The sequence below is a fragment of the Macaca fascicularis genome, chromosome 1, assembly GCF_037993035.2.
Source record: "Macaca fascicularis isolate 582-1 chromosome 1, T2T-MFA8v1.1".
NCBI classification, from domain to species: Eukaryota; Metazoa; Chordata; class Mammalia; order Primates; family Cercopithecidae; genus Macaca; species Macaca fascicularis.
In genome coordinates this window covers 56,720,415-56,748,233 of record NC_088375.1, presented here as the reverse complement: position 1 = coordinate 56,748,233, position 27,819 = coordinate 56,720,415, and the positions used below count along the sequence as shown (strand labels likewise).

The 27,819-nt window shown below is 33.6% G+C and overlaps 2 long non-coding RNA genes across 2 annotated transcripts in view; one reads left to right on the top strand and one right to left on the bottom strand.

The window, feature by feature from the left end:
* LOC141409678 (uncharacterized) overlaps window positions 1–12,871 on the bottom strand; it is a 33,571-nt gene extending 20,700 nt beyond the window's left edge. The window contains exon 1 of the long non-coding RNA XR_012431093.1: window positions 12,379–12,871. This is a non-coding gene — a long non-coding RNA (uncharacterized lncRNA). The remainder of the gene's footprint in view (window positions 1–12,378) is intronic.
* Window positions 681–27,333, top strand: LOC135969429 (uncharacterized). Its single transcript, XR_010584691.1, has 3 exons — window positions 681–1,141; window positions 11,323–11,497; window positions 26,806–27,333. It is a non-coding gene; the product is annotated as an uncharacterized lncRNA (long non-coding RNA).
* The last annotated feature ends 486 nt before the right edge of the window (window positions 27,334–27,819 follow it).

Genomic DNA, 27,819 nt, shown 5'->3' with positions numbered 1-27,819 from the left:
AGGTGAGATAATTAAATTTTCTGGAGGGAAAAAACTCCATATTTATAAAAATGTCAGTCCTCACATATTAGTTACATTTTAAAACATTTAAAAAGTAATACTTGTCTTTCATTAAATAACATTTATCATCAGCCCACCCGTCACTTCCTTTTTAAAAATACGTTGATTTTCAGTACTCTATAGAGTAATAGAAGTAATGGAGCATTTGAATCATGTGCCTTCATAAAAACGTAGACAATGTAAGATGAAATCTGTAATAGTAAAATTAAGGTGGCATGAAGTACTTTTGAAACTTTATACTCTTCTGTATTGATTGTTTTACATTTGCAAGAAAAGACAGACACATGTTATGGAGAAAAATTACTAACAATTAAGTTGAGAAAATTACTTTTAAATCCAAATATAACCTTTAATGTTTCTTTTATCATTCAAAAGTTTATTTTTTCTCATGTGTTATTTTATGTTTTAAATTATTCATAAATGACATAAAATATTAGCCTCAGAAATATAATGTATTGTATTGAAGATGAGACTCTTTCGCTTTCTCTTCATATACGTATATATGTGTACATAGGTATACAGACATATATATGCATTTAAATAGCTAACAATTTTTGACTTGTGTATCAATCAACAAGTTAAATATTGAATACATAGTATGTCATTATTATTCAAAAATCCTCATGAAATAGATATGACAATTTTATTTCTACTGATTAGGAAATAGGCTTAGAGAGTTTGAGTAACTGCCTAAAGTCACAGCAAATGAGAGAAAAAGCCAAAATTTAAGAGTTAGGAGTTAAGCTACAGCAAGCCCTCTGTATCTTAATGTTCCACTCATCCCTTCAAAACATCTACTAAATGCCAGGCACTAGGTCTATGCTGCTTACTTTTGGTTGGGTGTGGCTGACACCAAACCAAAATAAATATATATACACCTACATACACAAAGGATGACAACTCAGATGAAAATTAAGCAGGGGTGAAATTATGGACAATGCCTGGAAGATGGCAGCTACTTTTGGGTTGGTGACCTACAAAGACTTCTCTGAGATGGTGACATTTAAGCTAAGATTTGCGTGTCAAGAAGGAAATAAGCATAAGAAGATAAAGGGGTGGCAGCTGTGACCATAATGCAGAGGTAAATCTTCACATATTCAAGGACATTCAAGGGCCACTACGTTACCAGTACAGCTGGTATATCACACCCTGAACTAAGGAAGAATGATAGGGATTGACATTAGAGAGGTTGAGGCAGGGACCAATCAAGTAGGGTGTTGAGCAGCCAAGTAATTTGGTTTATCCTAAGTGTTATGGAGAGATATTGGAGTGTTTTAAGTAGCAGAATGGCATAATCTGGGATTCATTTTAAATGGATTACTCTAGCTGTTCTGCAGGAAAGTGAGGGGAAAGGAGATCAAATCTATATTCATAAGAATTATGTTTGGATACTTATATGTGCAGATTCACAGAAAATTATAGGCATATTGAATTTAAGACATTTAAATTTTAAAGAATGTACTCATTATAATGATAATCTTGAAATTATCACCTTGCAGAGAAGCACAAAATGAGAGTATATGCTTTAAAAATCTCCCATTCAATGAAAAGCCACTGAAAGTAAATTTGAAGATTTTTTAAAGTATTTTAGCAAACAGCATTATGAAAAGTATATTTACAATAATGTAGAATTTAATGTGTTCCTTTAAATAATGTATGTTATGACTTTTTTGACAATAGCACTTCACATGCTTTATGACTCATGCTTTGAAGTAATATTCCAAAATGACAACACAAATTGTAGTGAGTGAATATGTTTTTGATGTAGACTGATTCAATAGCAGTTTCTGAATGCTAAATGGAATGTTTTATACTTAAAGGAAGCATATTAGGGAGTAAAGCATTAATTTGTTGTGAAGCTTTTATTCCTTCTTTTATTTTTGATATTTTTGAGATAGACTACCATTTTTAAATCTCTTATCACAAAAGATCATTTTCATCTTACTCTTAGCAATTTAGAGGTGTTTATCAAACACACTTGGTGTGATACTGGTTCTACCAGGGTTATATAGTACAGATCTAAAAATGCTCTTTTTAAAAACCATAGTTCTGTAAATAAATAATATTTGAATAAATGAAAATTTAGAAAAGTGTCCTGAGTCTCCATTACATCTAAGCAGTTTTCAGAACAATCTTATATCTTTGATACACTGGCACTTACTGCTATTAGGAAATGAGCTAATTCATATAGAATAAGGATATAATAATCATGACTTCTCAATGTAGACAGAACTAGTACATGAAGACACATTCCTAGCAGAAAACATGTACAAATCTGCTTATATTTTAATGGTATTACCATATGTAATATTAAACATTATTCCAATTATCTTTACTATTCAGCAATTCTTATAAAGTACAGCTTCCTTTCACATACAACATGGATGTTCCACAAAGCATAAACACAGCCTTAGACTATCTTCCTGCTAATAGAAAATTACTTTCATTTCACTTACTATTTTTATAGACTTTTTTGAAAAACTAAAAGAGGTTAAATTTGTATTTTATGCTCTTATGTATGTTAATCAAAATCATTCTCCCAATACAGACAATAGTTATGAGTGTAGCAGATAGAATGTTCATTATCAATAGAAGACAAATATCATAGACCATGGAGAAATAAAGTTAAACTGCTTTTCTTTATTTTAATAGTAAGTCCTTTGTGAAACCTTTAGAAAACTATTATCATTTACATAAAAATTAATTTCTAATTTTGTCTAATACTATGTATTTGTATCATTCCTTTAGAAAAACTTCTTGTATTTCACAATGCAAAGTAGTTTGAGCAGGTTATGAAAAAATAATGAGAAGTGCGAGTCTACTTCTCTGCAGTATTTACTAGTGTGATCAACTGCCCACTAAGCTTGTCATTGTATAAAACAGAAAGCATATATTTTAATCTTCCCAGCACCGAAATATTGAGGCTCAAATATTTTGTAAAATTTTTAGTGAAAGTATTTATTGAGCTATTAATATATTCAAAGCAATGTGTTGGATCCCTTGTTATTAAAGATGAATCAAATACAAATTCCGCATTTTAGAAGGTTATGGTCTAAAAGAGAAGATAAGCACCCATAATAAAAATGTAAAAGAAGTATGTTCTTAGAAGCAGATCCAGTAAGGTGATGTTGGAGTTGAGAGATGGGATAGATTGCTTCCCAAGACATGAGGATACTTCTTGGAGTAACTGGCATTGAGTTATAGCATATGGTAGAATTAAAATGTATGATCAGATAGAGAAAGACTTTTCAGACATAATGCAAAAACAAAAGGTGAGTAGTAGTCTTCTATTGCAGAGTAATAAATTATCACTAATTTGCAGTTTAATGTAACACACATTTGTTACCTTAAAATTTCTATGGATCTGGAATCTGGGAAGGGCTTAGCTGAGTCCTCTGTTTAGGGTGAACAAGATTGCAATAAGGATTTGTCTGCAAGTGCAGTCTCATCTGAAACTCAACTGGAGAAAGATTCATTTGTGTTGGCAAAATTTAGTTCCTTGCAGTTGAAGGACAGAGAATTTCAATGTCCTGTTGATGTTCAATTGGAGAACATCCTCAGCTCCTAGAGACCACCCTAAGTTCCTTGTCACAGTGGTCACCCAACATACAGCCTACAACATGACAGTATAGTTCTTTAAATACAGCCAGGAAAAAATAAACTTTCACAAGATGATCACACCTTATTCTCTATGTAATCATAAACATGTAATCACATTCCTCCTGTCTTGTTTGCTGTATCCTATTGGTTAGAAGCAAATCACAGGTCATGGTCATACTCAGGGGACAGTACTATTCAAGGCCATAAATGTCAGGAGATGGGGATGATGGGGAGGCACCAGAGAGCCTATCCACCACAGGGTGGAAGGTGAAAGTTTTGGTTTAGCTGAAGGCACATGTACATGGGACAATCAGGTTGGAAAAAATTTTGGGTTCAGGTTGTGGAAATAATTGAATGCCCTACACTGAAGTTGAACATTATATTTTATACACAAGAGGAAACCATTGTTATATTTTTGAAAAGTAGAGGAAACTTAATGGAACTAGGTTTCAGAAAGTTTAATCTGGAAATGAGTTATAAAATGAATAAGGAAAAAATAATTGGTTTAGGAATAAAAGTTAGTATATTAACTTGTTGAAAGAATGAAATAACAAATATTGTAGAAAATATGACTATAAAATTAGAATTTAAAATTAAACTTTTGTTTCTTAAACTGAATTACAAAAAGGAAGGGTGATCAGTCAGTCACTAGTTCCTTACTAGGTCATAATTACAGGCTTCCTTTTATACACACATGTAATGTAAGATGTTCTTTGGGAATGTCTTTGTAAGAAGGAGAGGTGAGTCTGTGAGACACCCAGGTGTGGAAAAACAGACTTCATGATACTCATGAAGGGGAAGAAAGGTGAGCCCAAGACAATATATTAAAAAAGAGTAACAGTAGTATGTCTAGGAAAATGCTGGATATTGGATGTGCAATATTTTGTGTAATTAAAAAGAAATTTACTCTATTGGCAGCACCATCAAATTAAAGAAAAGCTGATTTTTCATGAGCATCATATAAGGGAAGTGGAAATGAGGATAAAGAAATATGATAGATGGCAACAAATAGAACTTGACAATAAAGAGACATTAGAGAGAGATAGTAGTAATAATTGACATTTTTAATCTAGTCAATTAGGAGGTTACTAATAACCAGAAGGATATGTTGGAAAAAGAGTAGGTTTGGGGGCTACAATAAAAATATTAGTTTATATATACTCAATTTAAATGATTTCAAGAATTTTTGCTGAAGATGTACAATGTACACTAGAACCCACAGGCAGTCAGGAGGACACAGGTGGATTCTTGGAAGTCACTAGGTAAAGCTGACAATTGAGAGTATAAGATTGAGCAAAATTACCAAGGAAGTGAGTGTGGTTTGAGAAAAAATAAAGACTGTGAGCAAATCCCTATAAAGTATCTATATCTCAAAAATGGGATGAGGAAGCAGAATTGGAAGAACTTGAGAGAGAAGAAACAGAAAGAGTGATCCTAAAGGTAGTTGAAAACAACAAAGAAAGAGTAGAGTAGTAGCTCAAAGGAGAGAATCATCTAAGAGTGGCAAAGTTGAATCTTTTCAGTGGTCAGGCAAATACTGCAGCAATCCAAGTCTAAAGTAATAAGAAGACATGGGACAAAGGCAAAGTGAAATACATGTGACCCATATAAAGTAACTGACTTCAAAAGAAATACATTTTTAAAAACACAATATCCTTATGGAAAATCCACTGCTATCTTGATTTGGTCCACAGGGTGCCAGTTTGTGATCTCTAGCCTATAGTAATAAACAATCCAGAGAAGAGAAATAGAATGACATTGAAACAAATCATTGTTTTGCAAGTAAGAATTTCTTAATCATATCTTTGTGAGAGAGGTTTTATTAAATGACGGAAGCAGAAATTGAAGTGTAAGATTTAAGGAGAAAGTGGGTGATCAGGAAACAAAAACCTTGTCTGATTTTATAGTGATGTAAAACTTGAAAAAACTCTGTCATGCAGTCGTGAAAACAGCCATGAGAAGGTTATGGCTGGTCACAGACAACAGGGGAATGACGAGGCTAAATACTGTGTCCCCACTGGAGACAGACAACAAAGAGCTTCATGAGGCGAACGCAACAGTCAGGGCTGGGAGTGGGAATCAGCAGCAGTAGCCAAGGAGCAGAAGTCCAGCCAAACCTATTGGATGGTATCTTGCTGGTGTGTAGGCTCCTTCAGAATCGCTATCCATTCCACCTCACCAGCTTCCCCACAGGTTTCAAATGCCACCCAGATTTTCAGTGAATCATTTACCTTGGGAAGGCGATGGGAAATTATTAAAGGGGCAGTGAATTGATCAGCTCCTTGGGTGCTGGAGGTTTGATTTTTTTATTCTTAGAAGACATGAGTCATGCACAGTTGTGGAATGGATGGAAGCAGCCATGGTAAGGAGTTGTATTCCAGAAACAAGAGGGCAACTTGGTGGAATCAGGTCCTGGAGCAGGACCATGGGGATTGGATCCCAGGCACAGGTGGAGACATGAGCTTTTGAGATCGAAAATGACACTTCTTTCTCTAAGTCTGTAGAAGATGGAAAGTGAATACTTGGAGTTAGAGATACATTTGAAGTGGAGTAGAGATATATCAAATAAACTCCCACTGGGAAGTTCTGGCCTGTTTAGCATCAGTCTAATGATGGGAAACACTTGGAAGAGCCATGACACAGGTGACCTGGGCATGCCTGTGTTAGGTGTTCAGTTTTATCCTGATGAAAAAGGTGTGGTTTTCATGCTGCTGAAGAATAGTGGCTCATGTTTCGCAGTCTGCACAACTAACTTCATGCTCTTTGCTTGGGTTCAGTCACTCAACAAATGTTTACAGAGGTTCAGTAATATGCTATATTGCATAGTTGTTTAAAAAACTTTATTGCTTATTTTTCTGATTAGAAAAGGAATTTTTTTTCTTTGTAAAAACCTATACAGAAGAAAAATGAATATAATATCATTTAATCAGTATTTCTTGAACATGTATCATGGGTTGAACCCCATATTGGCAGCTAGGCATGCAATAGAAAACAAAACTGACATGACTGTGCTGTATAAAACTTATAATCTAGTAGAAGAAACTAAATTCTGCCCAGACTCTCCCATCACACCCTCTCCAGGTAAACACTGTTTGGTTTTGTGTATATTCCGCCAAATATTTTTTATTTTTAATATACTTCAAATAGTTTTCATCACATTCTATGAGTTATATTTTTCCTTTCTGCCGTGTAGAGATTAGGGTAGCTTCATGCTACATTCAGATACTAATTTTGAAGTTTTAGACAAGATGACCCAAAAAGGATGGCAAAGAAGGAGCTTAGAGCTGAAAGGGATTTCAAACGTGATCCCTCTCTTTACAATCTCTCTTTGAAATCTTCTTATTCAAAGCTGTATAATCAAATAGGTGCATTTACATGAAATAAAACACATTAATTAATTTATTTAATACATTTTGAGTGTCTTCTCTGAGTAAGATAATTTTCTAAATATGGTTTACTCGCTAAAGCAAATTTCCAAGAAAACCTAATTTTTCAGAAACAAACAAAACCTGTGGAGAAGAGCTAATAATAAGTACTTTTGCAAAATTCATATGCTCCAGTTTAAAAAAAGAAAATTAAAACTCATTTATTAAAAATTAAAACAGGCAAAAGGAAGACAAAAATTTCAAGCTAATCTGAAGTATGGAGAGGCAGATTTCTTGATTTCTTGATTTTTCTGGCTGCAGTCATATACTAACATTTTAGTTTTATTCTTCTCTTTTATTGGAATAGTGGCTGTTTTAAAGATACATAAGCATTTATACTCTCTGTCAGCTATCTCTGTAGGGAAAAAAGAATTTACACACCAGAGCACATGGAAAAATGCATGCATGATGATAGAGTTTTACAAATTTATTTATTTTGGGTTGTTATAGCCCTTCTACCCTTTATTCTCATTCAAGTTCCCATTTTTTAAAAAAACATTCCATCTACAGGGAACTGCACAGAAAATGTGAAATTGGTAATTCTGCTTACTCGGCTATAGAAGAATGTAAGAAATAGCTATAGTGTATGTCACTATAATTTATGATGAGGCAGTGACAATAACTTAAAGACACAGAATAGAAACCAACTATCCACCATTAAGTAGTGGATGAGCTTGGAGTATATCATTTTGTTGATATTTCTATCTCCAACACTCAACAAATTATTACCCCTGCAATTCCTTACATTTTTTACTTCCTGGAAATGTCATGTATAATCCAACATGAAATGGAGACCATTTGTGCACTTTTCACTCAGTTTGTTACTGTAAGAAAGATGTTTTAAGGTAAGAGCTAAAATATTCAATCCAATTCAGTACAAAATTTATTGAATACCCAATATTATGGCTGCACTGTAAGAAGGTACAATAAATTCATTTATTGTCTTAAACACACACACAAAGATTGGAAAATGACTACCTCTTTATGAGGAAGGGCTGGTTGGTATTGAACAATTTCTTTCCATAGGGCTCACGAGTCTCTTGGCTCTCTAGCATCCTTACGAAGGAAACCTAAGAGTAATAAACTAAAACTAAAATAACAAAGGAAAGTATGATTTAGGAAATTTCACCCATAAGGTCCAACCTGCTGTAAAACAGTAAATATATCTAAATGTTCTGTTTTGTTTGCTGGCAGTAGATAGGCTCATTAGAGTTGGAGATGTTATCCCAAAGTGTTTTCAGATAGGATCTCAATGGCACTTCAGTTTAATCCTCCCAATTCTTTAGGGGACCACTCCGAATTTATCTTACAGGGGGGCAGTAAGCATAGAGAAAAGATTACTTCTCTGCGCCTTTCCCTAACCAGATCTTCGGTTATTCTCAGACAAAAGGAAAAACGTATCTGCCTTCAGAAGTCTGACTACAGAATATTCTCTCCTATTTGTGTTTAAAGAGTCATCTTTCAGGAGCAGCAGCTCTCTGTGTTACAGCAGTTCCTTTATTTATTCATTTAGTTACAACCAGCGCTTACTAACTGCGCATGAGGCCTACAGGAGAAGCCATCAAAGCATACAGGGAAATAGCCTAGAGAATATTAGAGGATGAACACATAAACTTGGAATGCCCAGCCTAGACTTCAACCACCAAGGAAGGAAAAGCATGCTGAGACTGGAAATACAAAGAATCATGTGAAGTGTGTGTGTGTGGTGTGTGTGTGTGTGTATGTGTTTTCCCAGAAAGTTTCAAGCAAGTTGACAGAATGTTCAGTTTAAGAGACAAGTGAGATTCCTTTAGAAAACCTCGAGTAGCTTACAACCTTGTGTTATGTTATAATTTGAACATCAGGTGTGGCAGGTTTTACATAAGCTTTCTGTACAAGTGTCTAAAGAATGAGTGCACAAGTTGAGAAAAAAAATCTTTGCTACATAAACCCAGGCTAACTTGCTTGATGTGGACAGAATGAGGGGGAAACTTGGATCCCTGAACATGGTTGCTTTTAGATTTCGTCCAGCCTACTGACATACTGCATATTCTTAGGAGTTAACAGATGGCTCTGGTTCTGACCCTGGCTTTTCCTGTGCAACTTCCTGTGTTACTATCTGTGTGGTACTTAGAAAGTTAGTTCACCATTGGAGCCTCAGCCTCGACATCTGTAAATTGGGAATAATAGTAGTATCTATCTTAAAGGGTGGTATAGTCAATGAATTATTACATGTAAAAAGCTTAGGACATTGCCTGACGTGTCTCCTTGTAAATGTTATTTTTCTTTCTTTTTATTTCCTTTCTTTTCTTTTCTTTTTTTTTTTTTAAGATGGAGTCTCACTCTGTCACCCAGGCTGGAATGCAATGAGGCAATCTTGGCTCACTGCAACATCTGCCTCCCAGGTTCAAATGATTTTCCTGTCTCACAATCTTGAGTAGCTGAGACTACAGGCAGGTGTCATCATACACAGCTAATTTTTGTATTTTTAGTAGAGATGGGGTTTTACCATGTTGGCCAAGCTGGTCTTAGACTCCTGACCTCAGGTGATCCACCCACCTTGGCCTCCCAAAGCGCTGGGATTACAGGCGTGTGCCACCATGTCCAGCCATAAATATTAATTTTAATTATCATTATGTATTAAACTTATTGCACAAGTGTGAAAAAGAAAATTAACCCACTGACTTTGAGGGATGTATATTCTGATTATCCCTTATAGTGTGGAAAATAAGTTGTCTTTAATGAAAAATAAAATACTTCAACAAGATCCTTCTTAGTAACACCAGACTAATGGCAACGTAATGGACAGAGTTTGCTTTAACTTCCTGAGAAAAATTAAATCACTACATTTTAAAATAACTAAAATGGATCTCTCTGTCTCTCTTTTAAATAATATCATGCCCTAAACCCAAAGGCCTAATTCTGCTTGAGAGCTGTTTTAAAATATGACCTATTTCTTTCAAGTTTCTCATTTTATTATTTATCCTCTTGGAGCTCCCAACTTTCAAATAAAAGTGAATGTATTTCTTTTAAATAAGAGGAGGTCTGTGCAGTGCACACATCTAGATTCTGATAGTGCCAAGAGAATTTTTTTTTCAAAGCAGCAGTTCATGTTCAGCCAGCGCCAAACGGAACTTAAAGCTCAAAGGGTTTGACTAAATTTAGAAACCACGATGTTCAAGTGGTTCTAAATTTGACAAAGCAAACCAGAAGCTAACCAAAATCGTACATAAAATGATCTTTTCTATTATGACAACAGATTAGACAAGATATTATTATCCTAAATTTAGGAAAATCAGACCAATAACTAAAAATGAGTGACTTAAGGCTGAAAATAAAACAAATGTATTTCTATTCCAGAAGAAGGAATTCTAATATCTTCATGAATATTTTGAATGACTTTTCTGATACTATGAAGTTGAAAATATCAAAATTACTTATCAATTTTTAAAGAAGAAAAGAAAACTGTTCCTATCAAGTGTGTAGTCTCTATGGCAATACTTCCAATCTGAGTTCCAATATTATCAAGAGCAGCTCATGTTTGGCAATACTTCATAAAATAAACTTGAGTTGTCCACCTGGTTTTCCACACCAAGCCCATATATTTCATACATAATATTACACAATGATATGTTAAACAAAATTGATTTAGTCCTTTTTCTGTGTCTTATAATTTTAATTGTGTGTAACATTTGTAACATTTCCAATTCTTAAAGCATTGTGGTTTATTCCCAGAACACACCTTTGCTTCATTCTGAGGCTACCGTCTAGTACACTGATAAAAACCTGCTAAATTGTTTTTCCAGGGCAGAAATTTTAGGTTGAACCAGGAAAAGTAAGATTAACTGCTAACATACTACAGTTATACTTTAAAATTATTGTGAAACTATTATTTTAACAAACAGTAAAACAATCAAATGCATATGACGAAGTTTTCTATTTTATTTCAAAATAAAATATAGAATATGGTATATACGAAGTTTTTGCAATAGTGCTTTAAAAATAGTAGTAGTGCAGGATTTTACTAATGTCAAAGCTGTAACTGCAAGTTAACTTTGAGCCAGGTTAAAGGTGAAAATTATGTATTTTCTGAGAGAAACAAAATTTCAAGTTTTGAAAACCACTTTATACTTTAAATCAAACTTTAAGAGAACTACTCCAGTTTCACTGTGTGTTCCCTAGCCCTTCTACTGGCCTTTTGTGTAACTACCTAGCTTACCTAAGGTTCTCTATTGAAGTAAGAGTGTTTTCATTTCAGAATTCCTGTGATCTGGTACACATAAACAAATATCAAGAGAAGTCAAATTTTAAAATGGTGGACATTTTCCAATTAGATTACTTCTGATCAATACAATGTCTGATTTTTATATGATGTCAACTAAAATTCAAATTCAGATGTCAAAAAGGTTTAAATAACCCTCCCTCCAATCTCTGTAAGTATATGTTAGATGTGGGAACCAATAAAGTTTTAGACAAGGAAGATTATTCCATGTAATGGGAAAGCTGAAACCCCTAACACTTCTATTGTGTACCTGCCTTACTTCTGAAAATAATTTCTTGCAATGTTCCATGAACATTAATGCATCAGTAAATTACCTTGGATCATGAATTTTTACTGGAAACAGTACCAAAACTCTGGGTTTTCTGTTGGTTATTTATCTCTAAGTTCATCACACAGTATTTGAACAAGGCACAAAGAGTCAAATTAAATCATACTGAGTAATTGCAGGTAATTGCAGGTCATTCTTTACTGTCTATAGGTGGATAAAAAACAATTTATTTGGGGATTAAGAAAAGTATGTTGATAATTTTCTTATCACAAACATAGTTTTATTGTAAGGACTTAGAATATGCAGATAAGCAATATAATGACAATATATCCAAAGATAGCTAACATTAATACAATCTGGGGGGTATAATAATTTTATACATGTTTATAGTTTGATTTCTATTTATCCAATGAATCAGTTGGTATCCAATCAATTTGAACAAAGAAGTTTATGATAATTTTTTTAACTGTAACAGAGGTTTGAAGTAATGAGGGATTTGCAAGCAGCAGTAAAATAATGTTAAGAAATTTGGGAATACAGATATACAGACTAGCCACTATCCCTAGGGTTGAGCTAGAGATGGGCCAAGGGGTCAAGTGAGCATGCTGTGACTACAGGCACTCTGCTATTGCCCAAGGGAGGGAGCAACAGAGAAGTGGCTCACTTCCATGAACTGCAGGAGTCATGTGCAACAGAAACCACAGGCTCCCAAGAGTGAGGTTGGATGAGTGTCTGAGTAAATTAATGAGTCTCATCTTACTTACCTGATATTTTCTATCAACCTCTAATTGATGATTTTCATTTCCTCTTATTGTTGTCTTCAAGGTCTTCTTCCCACTCTATACTCTCTCTGGGGATCTCTTTACATTCCACAGCCGTTGAATCTTAAAAATAATACAATAAATAATTGAATGAAATTTCCAAGAACTTAAGAATATAGACCACTTTTTCCCCCTAACATCTAGAACAGTATCTACATATTGACAATATCCAATAATATTTGCTAAATAAATAAAGAAAAACACACACTGAAGAGTCAACATAATAAATGAATAAAAACATATTCAAAAGTATATCATTCTGAAATTGTACAATGCATATAAATATTTGATGCTGAAAACTTCTATAAAGATAAAGAAGATCACATATGGGAGTTACAACATTTAGACTTCTGAAAGAAAATTAATTCTAACCTAGAATTCTATGCTCCATTAAAAAAATTAACCAGAAGACAAAGATTAAGTAAAGCAACTTGCAGATAGGTTAGATCTAAAAATATGTATTTGTGATACACCCTTCTGTTGGAAGATATACATCACCAAAATAATGGAATAAATAAACAAGACATAGGATTAATGAAAAATGATTACAACACAGGAGAGGTTGAAAAGAATTCCTGGAATATTGTTGAAGGGAAATCCTAAGACATCAGCCATTCTTCTAGAAGCCCCAAGGCTATTGAGAGCATGAAGACTAAGGAATGAATGTTTCCAGGAAACAAAAAAGGAACCAATGAATTCATGACACGTTACCTGGTGAGACTGACTATAAACAGACATAAACAAAACAATTTCCATAGGTGTTTTATTGTTTGCAATGTAGCAATTTATGAAAAAGAAGACACAAGTATTAACTCCAGGACAAACAAAGAGTTATTTAGGTAAGGGTGCAAATCTTAGTAAATGACTTGGTTCAGAAGTGAACAATGTAACACAACTTTTAAAAAGTTGAGGGGTGAAGACTGAAGTGGTAATTTAAATACAAATTCTGACAAAATTTTATTGACAGGAGGGAGACGGGAGTGGAGAGAATTTCGTAGCATGGTACAAAAATGCTAATTTTAATATTGCATAAAAATAAGTCATTGATAGCAGTAATATATATTATTTAGCAATATGAAGGCTGAAGAAAGAATATTTTATTTTGGTAGAAATTTTTATTTCTATTATCTCCCTCCTTTCAATAAAATATCAAAATTTGTGTTTAAATTACACTTCAGTGTCCCCTCTCCCTCTTTTGTCCTTGGGTGCCAGAGTTTTTATTATTATTTTGAGTTATTACTTGAATTTTTTTTTTTTTTTTTTTTTTTTGAGACGGAGTCTTGCTCTGTCACCCAGGCTGGAGTGCAGTGGCCGGATCTCAGCTCACTGCAAGCTCCTCCTCTCAGGTTCACGCCATTCTCCTGCCTCAGCCTCCCGAGTAGCTGGGACTACAGGCGCCCGCCACTTCACCCGGCTAGTTTTTTGTATTTTTTAGTAGAGACGGGGTTTCACTGTATTAGCCAGGATGGTCTCGATTTCCTGACCTCATGATCCGCCCGTCTCGGCCTCCCAAAGTGCTGGGATTACAGGCTTGAGCCACTGCGCCCGGCCTACTTGAATTTTTAAAAGCAAACACATATTAGTTTTTGAGGTTTTTTTCTTGTTGTTCTTGGGTTATTGACAGCAATGGAGAGAGAAGGAGAGAGAAGATAAAATGAGAAAATACAAAAAATGGTGAAATACACAATTACTGGTTTCTAGGACTCTTGTCACTAAACTGAGCTATTGCAATAAGGTTCCTGCTGATTTTTCTATCACCAATCTCTCCCTTTAATTCCATCTTTCACAGAGCTTCCAAAATTATCTCCTAATCACAGATCTGGTCATTCACTTTCTTGTTCAAAACCCCAAAACAACTACTGACTGATCACGTTAAACTCCTCTGTGTGACATTTAAGTCCTTATCTTGTCTAACTCCAACCTAACTAGAGTTTATTTCTTTATTAATCAATGTTATAAAACTACATCCTAGCAATAAAAGATTATTTTCTCATCTCTAAATAAGACAATCCCTTTACACTTCCATCCATTTCTCTTTTTTTTAATTTCAATAGGTTTTTGGGGAACAGGTCATGTTTGGTTAAATGGATAAGTTCTTTAGTGGTGATTTCTGAGACTTTGGTATACCCACCATCTGAGCAGGGTACACTCTACCCGATGTGTAGTCTTTTATCCCTCAACCCCCTCCCACCCTTTCCCCCAAGTCCCCAAAGTGCATTTCTTGGTCCAGAGTTCCTATCATTTGCTCTTCCCTCTTTGACCTAACTTATTTCCTATTTTTTCATACACAAAATGCTAAAGGCCCAGGAAAACTTCTCCAATCACTTGCATTGACATATCTGAAATGCCACTGTGTTGCCACTGTGCATTGTGTTTTTATTACAACACTAGCAACATTTTGTTTTGGGTCACAGTATGTACCTTACACCTATCTGGTCCACAAAACAAAATTCCCTTTTTCCTTGAGAGGAGAATCTGTGTCTTACTCAGAGGCATACTTCTGTGAATGTTTATCACAATGCATACAAAGAGTAAGTGTGCAAAAATTGCTTGTTTAATTTTAAACAAAGTGTTTTAAAATTGCATAAATATGTATGCCTATTTAATGCTAATATTCATAATAAGTCTATCAAAGATAGTGACCAAAATGTTCTAACTATAAAATGTTTTCATGCTTTGCCATTTATAAGGAGAAATTCAAGACTCAGCAACCAATTGTTTTAAGGCTTCCAATGACTCATAAAATTATTCCAAAAGTTTGAGAAAACTTATGTTTGAAATTATTTATTCAAAAATTATTAGCAAAGCCCTAACTAGTATTTCCTAAATATGTTAAAATTAAATACGATAAGAAAATCCAAGGTCTCACAGGTGTTATTAATAGTGGCATTTTTATCAGCAAGATAATCTGTTCAATTCTATGGAGAATATAAAACTGAGAAAGTTTTAATAATTGTAAGCTAAAGACCTATAGATTTTAATGCTTGACTTTTTTTTTTTTAACCTTAATGCTCATTCTTTATTTGTTTTCTTTTTAGTTCTTTTAAAATTTTTATAAAGTGCAGGAGAGATAGCAATCTACAAATAAGGACACTTTGCTAGGTTCCCCCCACCCCAACCCCAATCCACTCATTCTCTTTGTCCTCTGATAATTTATGAGTTGGTTGAATACATCAACTCTCAGATTTGATCATGAGTACTTTCTTGGAATAGTCCAATTAGCCTTGTTCTGCTAAATATGTCAATAAGAGGAAACCGAGTGTATTTTACAGTATGTTTTTCAAGCATCTCTCCACCGCAGCTGTGTCAAGTATACTCACAGCAGATGTGAACAGTGCATGCAGTGCTGTTTCCTAACGCTCTATCTGCAAATCAAAAGTACTTATTATTAGAGACATAACAATTTTTACTCCACTTATTTTAATATCTTTTATAAACTTAATGAAACAACAACCATTGTGACAGGTCAATGTTGAAAGAAGAAATTAACTTTGCAATGAGGGTTGCTCTTAAAACTTAGGAGCTCCCAGATTATATGTAACTCAACATTTCTTGAATGATTTTTACCACCCTGGTAAGTATGAATAAATTGGGGCAACACTTTAATAAATGCCAGGTTGTGAAACTATTTGAGATTTTAAAATATTTGAATTCCAGAAATTAAAAAGTGAGCAACAAATAATATCAATGTAAATTATTTATCAATAGTCATTTTAAATGTCTCTGCAAGCATTTTCCTATTTTATAAACATCTATACTGCATACCATCTGCTGATGCTTATTTTAATTCATAAGAAGACTATGTTTAAATGAAAATGTAAGTGACAGAATCAGAACAAAAGGGAAAGGGCAGGAGAATAAACTGAATAAATTCCAAATATGACTTCTAAAGGCAGACAATATAAAAGCTGTAATCTTAGTTTAAGCCTTACACTCCTTAAACACAGTAATTACAAGACATCTGCTGGGAACACAGCTTTGCTATTGGATAACCTTAATTGCCCTGTAATATTTCCTGACACTCCCCAAAATATGCCCCATTGCTAATAATTCATTCACATTTCAGCACCATTATTAGCTACTAATTCAAACAATCAAGACAAAGACAATAAATGGATGACCTTGAACAATTACCCACTCAGTGAACAGAATTTATTTTGTGCTTTTCAAAGACGTAACTGCTTTCCTGCGACTGTGAATAGCACTTCAAAATCAGGCAAATGCAGACAAGAGAAAAAAAATTGTGGCATAAATGTAATGTTCCTTCTGATATTCTTAAAGGACTAGTGTTAAAACTTATCCACATATTATGCTTTCTCTAAGAAAAATAAAAGAAAATATGAAGTTCAAGCAAGAAACAAATTCTCTTTATAATAAATAGAGACAATTTAGTCATGAATAGTCAAGTATACATTCAGTTATTTCTTTTTGTTTCAACCTGTGAGAACGTTTAAGAATCACATACATTCAGAGCCAGGAAAAACATTCACTACTCACAGCAAAATGGTGGGAGTTTAATGGACAGCTCCTCAGGGGGCTCCTCTTGCAAAATATTTTAAACACAGTCTGCCAAGTTAACACTCCCTCCCCCTCACCACCTCCCTGTTTCTCAAGAAATTTGAATTTTTAAAGAAATGTTGTACTCTTGGCCTTTTCTAATATGGAATGCATTAAGCGAAAACCCATAAATAAATGCTTACATATGCTTGTGAGAAATAAAGCAGACACCTCAAATTGATCTATTTGCCAACAAAGGGGAGGGGGAGCAGGCACAACCGACAACTAAGGCCAAGGAAGTAACAAAGATATGGGTGAACCTATGTTATCACTATATTTCTTGGATGTGTTGTGGGGCATATTCTGGTTTGGTGTGATCCAGTTACAAATGCAAGAAGAAAGGATGTAGAAAAATGGGTTAAGCAGAGGCATTCCAGTAGGGAAAGAGTTTTAGCATATTTTTATGGTCTGAAAAATCCCAGCAAAAATATTGAGTTTTTAAATATACAATCAAACAAAGGAAAAGCAGGTTTTGAATTCTCTTGATGATATGTGATCCTATAAAACAATTGTCATAACATTACAGAAATGTGTAATATATATATTTATGGACTTAAAATTCATAATATTATAATTTTTCCCAGTGTTTAGAGAAAAAGTCTTGGAAGACAATTATTTCTAATTGTGTCATATTCCCCCTCCACCCCAGTGAATGTTTGCCAAGGCATTTGAAAAGTTCTATCATAATTTTTCACATAGAAAAAAATCCAAAAAATATTACTTATGTAAGAATTTTTATATACATTCAGTTCAACATTTTTATTTTAATGTTAGCCTAATAAAAACTAAAATAGAATTTATCCATACAAAGCTTACACATTCATTTTTTTGTTTTGGAAATTTCTGTGTTCAAGAATTTTTATACAACATTAGAGACATTTATGTTAGACCACATATTATATAATACAGAAAAAAAAACATTATTTGATTGTATGAAAACAAAAAGAAACTCTACCAAAATGATAAAGAAACAGGTTAGAAAGCTGAGGGTGAGAGGTTGAGAAAGAACCTGAAACATTTTTTCCTTAACAATTGATCAGAGGTGTACAAAACACACAGCAAAATATCAGCCTTAAGAAAGCCGAAGATGATAACGTATCACTGGGAGATTCACCTAAGTCCAGAGGTGGTTCTAGGATCACTAATTATGCAAAGCACAGAGTGGGAAAATAATGATCAACTATCTACGTGTTGGGCTATATACTAGAGGCTTTTCATAAAATAGGTTTCCATTTGAAGACATTATAATGTAGTTAGAATGACAAAATTAATACCCAGTATAACCCAGTTTCCTTTACAAGCCTCAAAGTAGGTATTAATAGGGTCGCTGTCAAATGTGTACACATGTATGTGCATTTACAAAAAGGATTTCAGGTTGCTTCCCTCAAGGTTTCAACTTGCTATTTCTAGAAAACCCAGAAGAGATTCTTCTGTGTACTTCACACTAATGTATTTTCATTCCTTCCCTTCTTCCTCCACATTTCCCTTTTGGTACTTAAAGTCCCTGGAAGGTGCAAGCTTCCTATGATCGACAGCCTCTGTCTCAGTGAGAAAAACCAATGTGCACACCAAGGGCATGATTACCCTCTGCTCCCTGACTGCCCAATCGTGAGATTTCCAAGAGTTTCTGGGCTTCCTATTGCCCTCCCTGTTTTAAAGCAATGAGGAAATTCTTTTGTCCTCCAAGTCATGCTACATATTGCCCCACAAAACACTGAGTAAGCCTTGTGTTTTCATAGACTGCTTCCTGGAACTGGTGTCTTCCTTTAGGGTCTAGACATGAATTCAGTCTGCAGCTCAGAGAATAGACCACAAGCTATTTTCTCCATGTTTCTCCTGGTGGCTCCATGCAAACATTTTCACTTCATGCAAATGTCCTCATGTAAATAGTATTACATGCTTATCGTTTTGAGGTTCTTTACCTATGGTTTCTCCTTTGATTCACAAAAAAGGTGATGATGTAGTTACTCCTATTATCCCCATTTTGCAGATAGTAAACCGTAGTTTATCAAAGTTGAATGACTTGGCCAAAAGCACCAGGTAGTAAGTAGTTGTGCATGGCCTCAAATCATCCAAATTCCATATTCTAGCCCTAGAATTGTCTAGATTCCTAAAATGGGCACAAATTGGGGTACATTGGAATGTCTGTTACACATTTGAAATTGTGGGAAGTAATGTAAAAGATTTTGCTGATGATACACAGCCACATGAGAAGGCGTCAATGCAAAGAAAAGGCAGCTCCAGAAAAGGCTCGTGAGTCCTGAATTTATTAAATCCTTGCTACTTGTTTTCTTTGGAATTACTAACCACTTTACAGCTTGCCTCAGGTCAAATGAACACCTCCACACTGCTGAGTAGAATCTATGAGGCTCCTATTGTAATCCCGTCACTAAAGAAGCACATTTGGGCGTCATTAACCTAATCTAAGAATTAGATTAGTGTAACTTGCTCATGGCCATATAGATGTTAAGTGGCAAAGCTGAGTTTCAAACCCAGGCAGTGGGGCTTTCCCAAAAGAAGTGCCCGTGCAGCTAACTTCAGGACATTGCACAACAATTTATTAAGGAAAAAGACATAAGCCTAATTTACTGTGTGTGGTATATAATTTTCCAATGTGTTATTTCCCAAAAGAGTAACATCCTAAAATCTCTACAATAAGCTTCAGATTATTTCCAAACAAGGGCCGTGGTCAGAATAATTTAGTAGAAAAATTTCTTTGATTCTTCTATAAGAAATCATGTTAGGAATATTAAATGCTTAGCATATAAATATTATTTAAAGTAAACAAATGCACATCTAAAATTGACCTTTAAATGGATATTAATAGTTTTCTCAAGCACTTCTTTTGGGAAAACCTCACTGCCTGGGTTTGAAACTCAGCTCTGCCACTTAACAGCTAGATGGACATGAGCAAGTTACTTAACACTTCCTTCTCTGTAAAATGGGTTGTATAATGTGACCTTCGTCATACTTGGTAGGAAACTTAAACAAGTTCACATGTGTAAAGTATTTAGAGCGATATCTAGGCCATGACAAATTCTCTTTAAGTTGATTATTTTTTTTAATTAATGTATGAAAAATGACCTGGAGCTGTTCATTTGAATCAGACCACCCAGCGTCCCTGATTTTTCTGGAGTCTAATCCAGCTCTGCCCTCAATAAGTATCTAGAGTGAAACTTCTGGCATACTGTATAGAGAATAAGGAGTAGGAATGAATTTCAGACCACAACCGTAATTTATTTACAGCTTTGAAGCTCACTAAATCTCATACCTTATTCACATATTCTTGATATTTGATTTCCATTTAATTTTGGCAAAATGTGCATTTCCCCATATAAAGAAAAAGGTCCGGGATAGATAACTGGCTATCAAATATCCAACTCTTGCTAAATAGCATTTTGATGAGAGGAAAGTAAATTAATCAGACTCATTGTGATTAAATCTCTTTAATAATGCACACACACACACACACACACACACACACAAAGGGAAAAATGAACAAGGGTTTTTTAGAAATCCATTTCAGTGAAATCCTAAATATCACTCCACAAGCTCATGGAATGTCTTGGACTTGCTTAAAATGGATGCATTGTTGAGCTACACAATTCTTTTCCACTTTAGAGACACTCAAATACATTTATATATAAATTGCTTTTTCTATAATTTTATTAAAAGAAGAAACCCTAGGTGAGTTTCTTTTTATATTTGTATAACAAAAAGATTAATATCCACTTAAAGGTCAATTTTAGGTATGCATTTTTCTACTTTAAATATTTGTATGCCAAGCATTTAATATTCCCAACATAATTTCTTATAGAAGAATCAAAGAAGTTTCTCTACTAACTTATTCTGACCATGGCCCTTGTTTGGAAATAATCTGAAGTTTATTGTATAGATTTTAAGATGTTACTATTTTGAGAAATAACACATTGGAAAATTATATACCACAGTCCATGAGGCTTTTTTTTTTCTTAAAAAAATTTTGTGCAATGTTATGAAGTTAGCTTCATGGGTATAAAGATAAAGGGCATCTCTCTTCGAGGATAAATAAAATCTCTGGAAAGATACTCAATTGTCTTTTTTTATTTGTTTTCTTCTTCATCATCTTTATTTTTTTAAATAACTATTTGTTTAAAGTAACATTGTGTAAATTAAATTATTTTTTGCTTACTTGCAGTTTTTATATTTCCTTTTCAGAAAACCCCAAAGTTTTCAGCTAAAGTTTAGGTTCTAGTTTTAACTGCATACTTTTGTTTTTCTCATATTTTATTTCAAATACTGAGCCAACTTCGAATTAGATTCATGTTTTCTGTGCTTTTCTGAAAAAGAAAATTCTACAATTTCTATACAGATATGGATTATGTATGTTCAGAAAGATTTAGTGAGACTAAAAAGATGTGCTGTACAATATGAATCTCATAATTTATCCTACAAAATTCTCTTTAAATTGTTGCCATTTTTAAAAAGTAAAAATAAAATGCATCAAGCCTAGCATGAGGATAAGTGAATTTATTTAAATAATAAGGACTCTAAAGAAAACAGGACTTCAAGCAAAATTACCATTGTGGATGACAGATCTCATTATTTCTGCATATTCAACATGTTTGACCAACCTTCAGTAGTGCAACATGCAAAGAAAGTCTTGTGCAATCACTTTATGAAATATTTATTTAGGAAATGAAAGCCCAGTTCCATTTATTAATTACCTTTTTTTTTAAGTAAATCATTTGGAAACATCCAAATGTTATTATTTTATCCAACAAGTGTGCTGTTCTTTGATCTCTCATCTTAAACTCTGCCTACATGAAATACAGAATGCTTTGGATACTACAGTCTCACAAGGCTCATTCTCAAAGTATGCTCTGCATGAATTTTAGAGACACCAGATTTCCATTTCTCACTTTGGAACCTAATGTTGCCAGATATCCAATGAGTAAGCTCAGGCAATACCACACATAGCTCGTCAATACTCCAGAAAATTGTAGAATAATCAGATGGGTCAGTTGGAAACACAACTAATAGAAGGAAGGCTGTGAAGTCAAAATGGCAAGATCTAGGTTCCAATTCCAGCCTTACCACTTACTGCCTTTACCCATGTTACAGAGTATTAAGAATTATTGTCATTTTAGGTCTGTGTACTAGAGTGAAACTTCCTTTAAAAAGCTGAACGAAGAGTCAATCTATAATGTCTACGTGTGAGAAGGTAACGCCAAGTGAGACCACCTGGGTCTGACGACAGGGTTTGGGAGCACTCTGGTCTGGATGCCATGCAGAAGATGAGAAGTGAATGCACTGATCCTAACCAAATGACAGAGTTCAGAGAACGAGGTAAATGGCAGCTAATGAGAATGTAGCGAAAGCTTGTCTTGAAATAGAAACCCATTAAGTTTTGACAAAGTCTACAAAGAAGACAGATGGACATAAATGTCTTTGTGAAGAAAGCATCTAAAAGATAGCAATAATTAGTTTTAGTTTCTAAAATAATGTAAGAATTCTCACCTAATTAAATTAAATGCTGGCAGGGATAAATCTTATAAGCTATTATTGATGCATAAAATTAAAAGTGGATTATAGAACAAATTTTTCCTGTGCATTAGGGCAAGTCATGCTCACTTCAGAGTGCTAAAATTTGCAAATAAACATATATATACATATATATATGTATACATATATAATATATACATGTTATATATGTATACATACATATATGTAATATATACATATGTGTGCATACATATTATATGTAATATATGCATATATAATATGTATACGTACATATTATATATGTATTACATATAATATATATTACCTATATAATACATATAAAACATAAAGTGGTATTTATTCTGTTAAAACCTTAAGTATATATAATACATATATATGTATTACATGTGTAATATATACATATATAATATGTATGCATACATATTATATATGTTTATTTGCAAATATATATGATGTGTGTGCATGCGGTTTCATTTTATTTTTCTAAAGTTACTATTGTTTTAGTGTTGTATCTATGTTTACTGTATACTTGTGTCTACGTTTACTGTAATACATGTCTATTCAGTAGATACTGTTATCTGGGCACTGGGTTAAATATTAGGAATGCCAAAATGTGTCTGCTCTTGAGGAGCTCTCAAAATGTTTACCAGAGACATCGTAAACATACATAAACTTACACTATCATGCACTAGGTATTCTAGTAGATATATGTACAAAGTACTATGGGAACACAAATGGGGAAATAATTCTGATTGGGAAAGAGGGGGACCCATTTTTAAAGATACACAGAGAAGATCTGTGATTGAGGCATTGAGGAATAGAGAATATTCTATGCATTCTAGAATTTTAAAAATACTATTAAAAAGACGAGCAATTGTTTATTTCAGTTGCTTAATTTTAAACATGAATAAAATGAGAGTTGGAGCTGTGAAATAAGGTGTTGAAAGGAACCAAAAATAAAAGGGAAAGAGAAATAAAGTACAAGGATTTCCAGGGTTTTCAGGTCACCAGACTTTCTATTTCACACAGGGACTCTATCCCTGTTCAGTGGCCCTGGCTTCACAAATCCTACCCCTAAGTCCAGTTGAGGCCGGTTAATAGAAGTACAGTTCAGGCCAATTCATATAGGTCCATTACTGAATAGGAAAACACTTAAACTTAAATCTCTATTTAAAGAAGACAATGATTCAAACAACCTAGAAGTGGTATTTTTAGTTGTTGTTTCAAGATGTTCCCATTTACTTACTTCACTTGCTAGGAAATATGATGTTTATCTATATACTATTTACTTTGGCATAAAAGAAGTATAATATGATTTCTTTTTTATTAGAATGCCAGAAATCCTTAAATGACAAGTGTTATTTATTATTTAGAATATCCCTCGAAACCCATAACCATCTGAAAACTACTTGCTAGGATCTGGCAACTTTGAATTGGGCCTTTTGCCATTTTGACAGATGGTCAGAAATATAAGAAGCCAAAATACCATATATGTGCACTGATTGTGAAAGTTTTGGGTGTGATTCTCAGCTTAATCACCCACATGGCTTTCAATGCTGATTTACATGACCATGATTAAAAAGAAGAGCATGGAAAACACACACACACACACACAGACACACACACACGCACACATACACACAGCTCTTCATTTGGTAGCTAGATATAGATGCTCAAGTTCTTCTGCTGCCTTGTAGTTCTCTTGATAGACAGTCCATGTTGATTTTTAAAGCTACAGGAAAGTGCATTTTGAGTATTTGTAGGCTTCTATATATTTCAACCATATGCTTTTATTTGGATGTACCTTAATCCCAGAGCAGCCAGACAACAAATTTGGCACTCAAGTATGGAATGTAGCCATATTATGCTCTCAGATGGTATCAGCAGAACATTTATATGATTTAGATTTAATATTGTTCTTATAAGAAATATATTTTACTGCAAGTTTGAATATTGGTTACATGGTTACTCCAATTTGTACTTAAGGTTTTAACAGAATAACAAATATCTCTTTATATTATTTTGGTCACTTGGAATAACTAAATTAGTTTGGCCATATGGTGACCAAATGGCAATTATTAACTGCTCATTGATTAGCTATTACAATAATGCAAATATAACCATATTTGGGTCAATTTAGTTAAGCTATAGAAAATCTATCTCTGCATTATACCACCTATATAATCTTTTTTTAAGAAGCCAGTGATTGAACTCAATAAATTATCACTTTCAATATAACTAAGATGAATACAGGTATTCTGTTAACTAAATGCTGATATGGTTATTAGTATCAGTAGGAACCTTTTACTGCATGTTGATTATATATTGCATATTAATATAATTTTAATACATGCTAAAATGTATGCAGTATTTATATCATGAAAATGGTCAAATTCTACAAATTCTTTTGATTTCCATTAAGTGTGGTCTTCATTTTTTTCTTTCAATCATTAAATTTAAAAAGACTTAACATTTCAACAATTCTGATATAGAACAAAACAAAAATACCTATTTTTGCCTTTAATTTGAGCACACTGATTATGATTCAGTGTTAATGTTAGCATTTGAAATATTAAAGGATTAGATGACAAATAAAATGTAGTATCTTATTTTCTTATTGCTTATTTTTATTAAATGAGAAATTCTATAGTTTTATGGGGCACAGAACTGTGGAATCTTATGGGATAATATGTGGTACACATTTAAATAAATGAATCAATACTTTCTGTAAAATTACAGTACACCAAATAAGATAATCATACTAATTGATCTTTCCCTTTGGGGAAATGAAATAGGAAAGATGATTGGCATGGCTATATCCTTGTCTTCATCCAAATGCCAGGAGTATAATAATCACTCAACTCCTCCATTCTTTCCCAGTTTGAAAAATCATATGTGAGGGAAGATCTGGTACATCATGTGAAATATAAACTTCATATTTACTACTCTTTCTTCCCACCCACTTGCCCTTCAAAATGAGACATTACTTGATTGGTTATTTGAGGATAGCGGTAATTCAAATGCAAATAGAGACCCTCTTTTGCACTCAAAATGACGTACCTCAGAGCTCTTTTTTTTTTTTTCCTTTTTTTAAATTATACTTTAAGTTCTAGGGTACGTGTGCACAACATGCAGGTCTTAATAAATAGGTCACAATGTAAATTCTTTACAACTAAACAAAGAAAAGCATAGACAATCTAGATTTTCATACATGAATCAAATTTTTACAAGTATATAAAAATTAAATCTCCTACTAGTTGGGCGGGATGTAGAATTAGAGAAAGGCAGTGTTTTTTTTTTGTTGTTTTTTGTTTTTTTCCCAGTCTTTTCACCTTTGGTCCAGTAATGGCTAAACTGGAAGGAAAATTGGAAGGGAGCAATTCTTAAATTTGTTTTTCTAGTAGATTTTTTTTTCTTAACCTAATCCCTGCATATACCGTGTATAATAACACAGCACATCATATCAAGAGTTTTGGCCGGGTGAGGTGGCTCACGCCTGTAATCCCAGCACTTTGAGTGGACGAGGCGGGTGGATCACTTGAGATCAGGAGTTCGAGACCAGCCTCATCAACATGGTGAAACCTTGTCTCTACTAAAAATACAAAAAATTAGCCGGATGCGGTGGCATGTGCCTGCAATCCTAGCTGCTGGGGAGGCTGAGACAGGAGAATCACTTGAACCCAGGAGGCGGAGGTTGCTGTGAGCCAAGATTGTGCCACTGCACTCCAGCCTGTGAGATAGAATGAGACTCTGTCTTAAAACAAAACAAAACAAAAAAAGAGTTTCAAAGATTAACTGGATTATTTTGAGATGAAGTAAATGCTTGCTCACAAGAGAGAGATATATAAGAAATGTTTATAACATTAATCTATATAAATGTTAATTATATGTAACATTAATTTATAAGTATATATTCTTCATAGTTTGGTAATTCTGCTTTGGCATATAATAGCATAAAGCATGTAGAAGTATTGATGAAGTTTTAAATCTGATCAAGAAAACTTAGATGATTTTTCCTAATAAATGTTGGGGCAGAGTTAATGATATATTCTTGTGGGAAAGTTAATACATATAAATAAAATCATAGAAACACAGAAGAAACTATCATAGTAGATTATTATAATACTGTACTTATGATAGTTTTCAAGCAGATAAACACCATCTAGTTTCTTTACAGACAAAACAGAAAGTGAAAACCTTATATTAGATACTGAATGTAACATAAAAGAGGAAAATTGTTAGTATGAAAATCTTCTATTTATTTCCAGATGATCTCTTGTGTGCTAAAATTCATTCTTTATCTTACAGAGAAAAATAATAAAGATCAGGATTTTCAAGGGCCATGGTTTATAACACCCCAATACAGCTACAAAACGTACATACAGAGTTAGGATCGATGTGATGTTACATCAGAGTAAAAGAAGAAAATGTATTAAATATTGTTTTTTAGAAAGTCATTCTATAGTAATTTATGATTCTCACATCCATTAATATTACAGAAATGTCACTCTTAATAATTTTATGTTTTAATCACAAAAATGTTAAGCTTAGAATAAGATTTTATTTTTTCTAACTGGCGAATTATTTTTTCTCTATTTCCCCATGCTAGGGAAAACCTTAGATTGCTAATGTTAGTACATAAGATAGCATTGATATTACTATGAATTCCTAAAACAGCTGATCTTTGATTTAAAATGCTTATGATGTTTCTATAATTTAGTCCTAAGAGGAAAAATACACACACACACACACACACACACACACACACACAAACACACACACTCTCTCTTGAGTTTTACCAATTCTTCTACTTGAATGTAAGTAGAAAGGCAACTGGAAGGGGACTGCAAAATATTAAAAGCAAAACCACGCCCTGTTCTCTGATGTCATCCCATGCATCTTCAATCCTTGGGGGCTACTCACGTTTTACACCTGAGCCAGGCAGATCTGCCTTTGCTGTCTCAATAAAAGAACAAGAAGAGGTATCAAGTTTTAAAATAATGAATAGATCTAAGACTCTTAACAAAGAAAATACTAGTATATTAATTAATATCCTATTGTGTTTCTCTGAAGTCAAGAGATGAGTCATTTTTCTGATAGTGTTAGGTCTTATCTGATAATCAAAGTGATACAATGCATGGGTCATTTCACTGAAGATTAATTCAGCATGTTCTTGCTTATAACCCCCTGTATCACTGTATAATCTTGTGTTAGGTCATACAGTTCCCACATTGTACTATAGTGTTTTCAATTTTCTATTGATTGGCTAGGGCTTACTATTGCACATGAGGATTGTCAGTCTTCTGGTAATTGACATTTCAC